This window comes from Rhinolophus sinicus, chromosome 1 (assembly GCF_057876585.1).
Source record: "Rhinolophus sinicus isolate RSI-liver-muscle chromosome 1, RSI-T2T, whole genome shotgun sequence".
Classification (NCBI taxonomy): Eukaryota; Metazoa; Chordata; class Mammalia; order Chiroptera; family Rhinolophidae; genus Rhinolophus; species Rhinolophus sinicus.
In genome coordinates, this window is record NC_142501.1 from 169,200,852 (window position 1) to 169,209,136 (window position 8,285).

At 40.2% G+C, this 8,285-nt stretch overlaps 1 pseudogene; it reads left to right on the forward strand.

Moving 5' to 3' along the window:
• Positions 1-1,703: 1,703 nt before the first annotated feature.
• On the forward strand, positions 1,704-3,101 carry LOC109447183 (citrate synthase, mitochondrial pseudogene; annotated as a pseudogene).
• The last annotated feature ends 5,184 nt before the right edge of the window (positions 3,102-8,285 follow it).

Consider the following 8,285-nt stretch of genomic DNA (forward strand, 5'->3'; position numbering starts at 1 on the left):
AGGAACCAATGGGAAAGCAGTGACAGCCACCTGAACGTTCTTTTGGGAGAGTTCCAATTCTACTCCCCCTTTGCCTATTTTTTAGACTTTTGGGTGTACCACTCTAGCCTGTGTCATTCCTAAGCAAAACTGTACAATTGGCCTGCATTATTAGCTTCTGTCTTCTCTTATTTTGCCTGGATAACTGGTACCCTGCAACACTTCATTCAAAACTCATTCTTATTCCTACACCCAATAAAATCCTAGGCATTTGGGATCTCACCCCCTAGCTGTCAAATAAAACCTGCTAATCTGGGATAATTCTTGCATATGAAAAACTAATCTACAAAACTGATGTTTATTTCTCCTCCAAAAATCATTTGTATTTTAAAAGAAAACCTCCCCCCAAAAAGAAACCATCTTCCCCACAGGAATTAAGTCTTGCCAGTAGTTCAGGCACCACAGAAATCAGGCAGGAAGGTAATCTGAAATAAAAGCATTCTCTAAATCTCTCTAAAAATCATAAAAATGTAAGTCACTCAAGTGCCGCCTACCCGGCCTCTCCGTGATACTTAAGGATTTCTCTCTTACCCAGCATCTCTCTCCCTGCTCATATTACCTATTCTCTCAACTGGAAGCTTGGGTGAGAGAGGGAGCGTGTCATTAATATCTTTATATTCACCACAGTATCTAGTATGATAGGTTGCATTGCTGTCACTCATTGAAGCCAAACTGAATTCCCAGTTCCAGATATTTCTCGTTTTAAGTAGTCCTGACTTACTTGTGGTCCTCAACCTCCTCATCCACCAATTAAAAAAATCGGTCTCTATTTCTATCTTCTCCATAGGCCTGATTAAGAATTCTATGAGAAGCAGCACAGTAAGGCAGTACTTTTCAAACTTTTCTGCCTCTAACACATAGTAAGCGTTATGTTTCACCTCACGACCCAGTCCACTTCACAAACAAACATGCACAGAAGTTTCATAAAATAATATTATGTGGGCTAGACTCTAATTTCTATTTTGTTTTATTTCTTAAAATTAAGTTGTGACCCACTAAATGGTTCCCCTGACCCACTAGTGGGCTGTGACCTGCAGTTTGAAGAACAAAAGGTAGAGTCTGAGAACAACTATGAGTTTGAGTCAGAGTCAGAAATGGGTCAAACTTGGGCATTTTGCCTTAAGGACCATATGATGCTGGACAAGTGATTCAGTCTCCACAGGCTTTAGTGTTCTCCCCTTTAAGACAGAGATGATAATAGTACGTACCTAGAAAGATTGTTGTGGGGGATTAAATAAATGCACCCAGAGCTCTCTGTTCAGCACACGGTACATGGTAAGTGTTAATAAGCGTTAGCTCTTATTGTTCACACTTTGAATTCCTTTGAGAAATTTGGAGAAAAAAGTTACATGAACAAAAATACAATACTTATGTATTACTCACTGTGCATTTAATTATGTTCTATAATTTTATGCCCTTATTTCATTTGATAATTTTAATGTACCTAGGAATCTTGTCTTTTTGGTTGTGTTATGACTCAATGCTGTGGCTGCTCATGAAGTTTTTCTTCTACTACATGCAGCACTTGGCCCAGAGCTGAGATTCAGGTACTGTTCAAGTTCTCATCTACTTTCAATCTTGTCCACCCGTAGGCTCCGCCTCTGCTTCCTGCCACAGCGCTCTCCCCTCCTCCCCTCCCCACCAGGTCCCAGAGTTTGCCTGCCATGGCTTTACTCACTGTGGCTGCCTGGCTTTTCGGAGCCAAAAATGCTTTCTGTCTTGTTCTTCCTTCCTGGTATGCCAGGGCTTACATCCACGAATTTGAAAGATGTATTGGCTGACCTGATAGCTAAGGAGCCTGCCAAAGTTAAGACCTTCAGGCAGCAACATGGCAAGACGATGGTGGACCAAATCACTGTGGACATGATGTATGGTGGCATGAGAGGCATGAAGGGATTGGTATACAAAACATCACTTCTTGATCCTGAGGAGGGCATCCGTTTCCAAGGTTATAGTATCCCTGAATGCCGGAAACTGCTGTCCAAGGCTAAGGGTGGGGAAGAACCCCTGCCGGAGGGCTTCTTTTGGCTGCTGGTAACTGGAGATGTCCCAATAGAGAAACAGGTATCTTGGCTCTCAAAAGAGTGGGCAAAGAGGGCAGCTCTGCCTTCCCATGTGTTCACTGTACTGGACATCTTTCCCACCAATCTACACCCCATGTCTCAGCTCAATGCAGCCATTACAGCCCTCAACAGTGAAAATAAATTTGCCTCAGCATATGCAGACGGTATCAACTGAACCAAGTACTGGGAGTTGACTTATGAAGACTGTATGGATCTGATCACAAAGCTACCTTGCCTTGTGGCAAAGATCAACTGGAATCTCTACTGGGAGGGCAGCAGTATTGGGGCCATTGATTCTAAGCTGGACTGGTCCCACAATTTCACTAACATGCTAGGCTATACCGATGCTCCATTTACTGAGCTCATGCACTGGTACGTCACCATCCACAGTGACCAGGAAGGAAGCAGTGTAAGTGCCCATGCCAGCCACTTGGTGGGCAGTGCCCTTTCAGCCCTGTACCTGTCTTTTGCAGCAGCCATGAATGGGCTGGCAGGACCCCTACATGGACTGGCAAATCAGGAAGTACTTGTTTGGCTGACACAACTACAGAAGGAAGTTGGAAAGATGTGTCAGATGAGAAGCTATGAGGCTGCATCTGGAACACACTCAATTCAGGATGGGTTGTTCCAGGCTATGGCCATGCAGTGCTCAGGAAGACGGACCCACGATATACCTGCCAGTGAGAGTTTGCTCTGAAACACCTGCGTCATGACCCTATTTTATGCTGGTTGCTCAGCTGTACAAGATTGTGCCCAGTGTCCTCTTAGAGCAGGGCAGGGCCAGAATCCTTGGCCCAGTGTAGATGCACACAGTGGTGTGCTCCTCCAGCACTACCGCGCAGCGGAGATGAGTGACTACACAGTCTTGTTTGGGTGTCATGAGCATGGGTTGTACCAGCACAGCTCATCTGGAGCCGAGCCTTATGCTTCCCTCTAGAGAGGCCCAAGTCCATGAGCATGGAAGGTCGGGTGAAGTTTGTGGACTCGAAGTCAAGGTAAAAGTGGAGATTGGGGAAACTACTAAAAAATGAAGGAGCTTTAAAAAAAAGTATACTTTTATTTCAGGGGGCTTTTAAAGATTTAAGATTGAAGTATATCTGAGGCACTGATAATAAGTTTGAGGTTAAAATATAAAGTCTTTAAAAGATTAAAAAAAAAAGTGACCTTTTCTTCCCTAACCAGCTCCTTTCCCCTCCCTGGTGTGAGTTGCCCATCAACTGTAGGAAGACTAGGACTAATGCATGTGGTGTGTGTTAGAACTGCACACCCCCACCCCCTCCCACCCAGCATCTCTAGAGTCAGAATCTGGCTCCTCTTTTCCTAGGTCAAAGCTGATTGCAGAAAATCTGCAGTCACTTTGGAGCTTTTGGTTCCATTCTGCCCAGTCCTTAATATGCCAGCAAACCAAGAATCTGTCCCTTCTCTTTCTATAGGAATCACGTTGGATTGCCAGCTGCACCAAGCCCCTTTAACCTCTCCCATGTGGAGACCCTTTTAGTAAGACCTATTGGTTAGCTGGACATGGTTTGGCATTTTTTGGTTTGTTTTTATGCTACCAGATGACCATAAGGGACATGGCATTTGTTGTTACTGGCACCAGTGTTTGATTTTTATTTCTCTGTTTTAAATTATCCCATGAAAATTAAGATACGGCAGTGTTCTATTCCCTACTTTAATACCTCCTTTATGATTTTCTATACTCGCTGTGTCTCAAGCTGAGGATGCTCTGTTGCCTACTAGAGACCTCTTTCAGCAGGTTGTATATACCACTGTCTGATGTGTGGGCTTTCCCAGGCACTTGGCTTTATCAGTGCTTAACGTGAACTAAGCTTTATTATTGTGTTTCCCCGAAAATAAGACCTAGTCGGACCATCAGCTCTAATGTGTCTTTTGGAGCAAAAATTAATATAAGACCTGGTCTTATTTTACTATAAAACCGGGTACATAATATAACATAATATAATATAATACCCGGTCTTATTTTAGTGTAATATAAGACCAGGTCTTATATAACATAAGGCGGGGTCTCATATTAATTTTGGCTCCAAAAGATGCATTAGAGCTGATTGTCCAACTAGGTCTTATTCAAGGAAACATGGTACTTCCACAGAACACAAGCCACTATCCTCTGACCTTTGCCCCCTTCGTTTTAGTATGTTGTGGGCCACAGAATTGACTTGGGAATAACCAATATGATATCTTCATGGTCTAGTCCCAGAGATACTAGTACCTCTTTCCGAGCAGGGAAGTGATTTAAGATTGGACCAGTTTCCTTTGAATATTAGGTCCTGGGGCTGAGGGCATTAAAAATAGTAACCCTCTCTCCTCAATCTCCTGCCACAAGAAAATATCCCTTTATTCATCAAGCTCCTTACCTGGCCCCTTCCCTAAGAGCTCACAGTACAGTGTTTGTTTTAGATGCCTAATCTGCACAGGTTTTCAGTGACTCAGAATACTCTACTGTCTTTTCTCTAAGAAAGGATTGAAATACACTCCTGCTGTGCCCCCTTCCTCCCTCACAACTCCTGCCTGTGTGTGTGGATCCCTAACCCCCAGAACCAAGCTGCTGAGATGGACACACTATCTACAAACCTCTGGGTAACTTGTCATGATGCAGACATCAGGTTGTTCTGTATAAAATGCAAAGTAAATACTTTTATTAATAACAAAACAACAAAAAGTTCTCATCCAGCTATTTAAAAAATGTTTTTTTTATAACATGTAAAGAAAAAGATGAAGTAAAATAGAATGGGGAGTAGGGAAAGAGGAAATGATTTGCAACTTTGAATTAATGCCTCCAACAATGGTCAAAACTTATCTTGAAGACTTAGTTTTCATTACTGTAATATGGAACTTTTCCCAAACAGTAACTTAAAATAAACATGAGAACCTCAAATCATAGAATCATGGTGTTTTTGAGAAGTGCCACTTAGAGTGAAAACGTCTTATGAAAACAAGTACTCTTTACTTGCTTTGCCCTCATAAATCAGGAAGCGGTATTCCAAACAGATGTAGAAAAACAATGAAAAACAGGTTCTTAAGATTACAAAACCCTATATTGTTATACTTAGAGATCTAACAACATTACTTCCCGAAGAAAGAATATGATACTGGATTATACCCAAAATACATTTTTATGAAAGCACTTTATGAAATAACAATAATAAAACAGATGGTAAAATAAAGCTGGTCTAAATAATGCCAGAAAGAGTAAAATTAATAATTATTCACTAAATACCTAAACTAAAAACTGGGAAGGATTAAGAGTTAAGGTGCTCAAGAAATTATCTGCTTGGGTAATGAAGACAAATACATGTAAACTTCATTAGCAAAATGAGTTAATATGGTGAGACAACATAAGGGATCGCACAGAGGAATGTATGGCTAATGGAACAATGCGTGGCTCCTTGTACAAAAGACAGAAAGAATGCTGAGGGTAAAGATGATGAGGGAGAGCTTTCAAGAGTGAAATCTATACTTGACACCAACGGCTCTCCCCACTTGCCCTAGTAGAAAAGGACTAGCAAAATCTGTAAACCAGAATAAGCCCTTGCTAGAAGTTAGTTAAAGGGTTACTGAGTATGCTGGGTTCACTATGAACCCAACCCATGGCTAGACCTAGGACATAATAGAGCAATGAGATGTCTAAAAATTCTGATGACTTCCGTTGTTTACAGATTGGAGAATTATATACTTTATAGTCTGTGGATGCCACTCTGGCATCCATTTAGGATCCACACATTCCCTCCCTTTTTAAATATAGTAGTTGTGTATTTAGGACTTGGGCTTAGACACATGTTAAAATATGACACAAGTCTTTCCTGATGGATACCTCAAAACACCCAGTTATAATTATGTAAACACCGATGCTACAAAGGAAGTGAGAGGGTTACATATTAAAATGAACACTAGCATTTCCAATGGTGCGCAAATATAATTTAATTCTATTCTAAGAAGATGTTCAAGATTTATTCCAATTGCTTCTGCCAAATTTTGCTCTCACTTTGTGCTAGAATTTTTTAAAAGTAGAAATGTCTTAAAGAAAAAAGTTGTGTTTGTATTACCCAGGAAGATGATTTTCTATTAATAATTGTCCCCTTGTGACATCTGGAGGCTTGACAACAGCAATAAGGACAATGGGACTAGTGGTTAGGCGTTATTAATTTTTCAATTTATCCTCCTTTGATCAAGCTTTCAGTGGACTTCCTGAAGTTGACAACCATAGCAGCCCACCAAAGAGGAAATGATTTAGAAAAATAACAAACCCAGTGCTAGAGAGGATAATTTGTAGTTAAATATAGTGTATATGTATGTAAAATCACTCTAGTACATCCTTAAAAATATTAACAGCAAAATATAAAATATTAATAGCTAGACAAACTAATTAACTAAGCAATTAACAATTTGTTGTCCTTGGAGTAAACATATTTTAATTTCTTTTTTAATTTAGTTATCTACTTTGGAGACTCAGAATAAAACCACAGATGAAGAAGAAACATTGAATCTTTGAAGGTCTACCAGTATGCCTAATGTGAGTCCATACTGAAAGAATAACCAAGTGCTCTGGGCAACAGGTCTGATATTCACAAAAAAGATGTCCCAAAAGGATATCGGGAAGATGGTCCTCTAACTGAACACACAGTTATACCACAACTGTGCCTTTTAATTTAAAATCTAGGAAGATGAGTTGAGAATAAGTTCAATATGAACCAAAAATGAGATATGTATTAACAGGCTAGGAATTATCTTAGCCCATTCACCATATACTCTGGTCAGATTATACCTTGATTGGCTGGAAAGCCAATTGCATGAGGAAGAATGAAGATAATGAGGTCATTTTCTTTGTAAAAGAGAAGACAGACCATAAGAACAGTGGCAGTGACTTAAAAAAATTTGAATAGGTAATATATATTAGCAACAGACATCGTCTATTTTTATGTAGAGGGCAGCCCTTATAAGTGGAAGTTAGAAGAAAGATTTCAGCTCAATAGAAGGAAGCACTTTTCCATTAGAGTAGAACTGATTGGATAAATTAGCAAATTCCTCCAGGTTTAAGCAAAGAATACATGTCTCTCAGGAACTATCACAGTGATGATGAAAATTACACTGGAGGTGCTAAAGATCTGAAACTCTAATTATGAAAAAAAATTTTTTTAAATAATTTTTTGTATATTGCTTTTGTTTTTATTATTACTGGGGAAGGAGAACAGGACTTTATTGGGGAACAGTGTGTACTTCCAGGACTTTTTTTTCCCCAAAATCAAGTCGTTGTCCTTTCAATCTTAGTTCAGCTTCAAGTCGTTGTCCTTTCAGTCTTAGTTGTGGAGGGCGCAGCTCAGCTCCAGGTCCAGTTGCCATTGCTAGTTGCAGGGGGCGCAGCCCACCATCCCTTGCGGGAGTCGAACCAGCAACCTTGTGGTTGAGATGACGTGCTCCAACCAACTAAGCCATTTGGGAGCTCAGTGGCAGCTCAGCTTAAGGTGCTGTGTTCAATCTTTAGTTGCAGGGGGCACTGCCCACCATCCCTTGCGGGACTCGAGGAATTGAACTGGCAACCTTGTGGTTGAGAGTCCACTGGCCCATGTGGAAATCGAACCGGCAGCCTTTGGAGTTAGGAGCACGGAGCTCTAACTGCCTGAGCCACCGGGCTGGCCCTAATTATGAAAAATTTTATATTCCCAGTCTCAAATCTTACGAACACAATCTAAAACTTTTAACTCAAGTGAAGTTGCTTGAACTCATAAAAATTGAGAAAATTTGATACAGAATTATGGGAGAATAGAAGCCTTATATGAAATTGACTGCAAATACTAATTACACCAGTTCTTAGATTTGAAGTGTTTTTAATCAAAAAGAAGTACTAAATATGAGCATGATTATATGTAGTGGCTGGTTGGTAACACAAGGTACATTATTCTATCATCCTTTTGATATCTAAAAATTTCCTGCTCCTTGAACGAATTAAATACTTTATTTAGACATAACAGTGAAGGAAGCTTTACTTTGGTTTAAAAACAAAACACTCTACTTTGCCAGTTACAAAATATGGAAAATTGTAAGCAGTACAGTTGGTTGCGCTAATCATAAGACTTAGTGATTCTATTTTTCCCCTTCTCTGCACACTGCTTAGACTTCTTGCTTTCCTTTACTAAATATAGCTGGCTTCCTGCTATTTTCACAGCC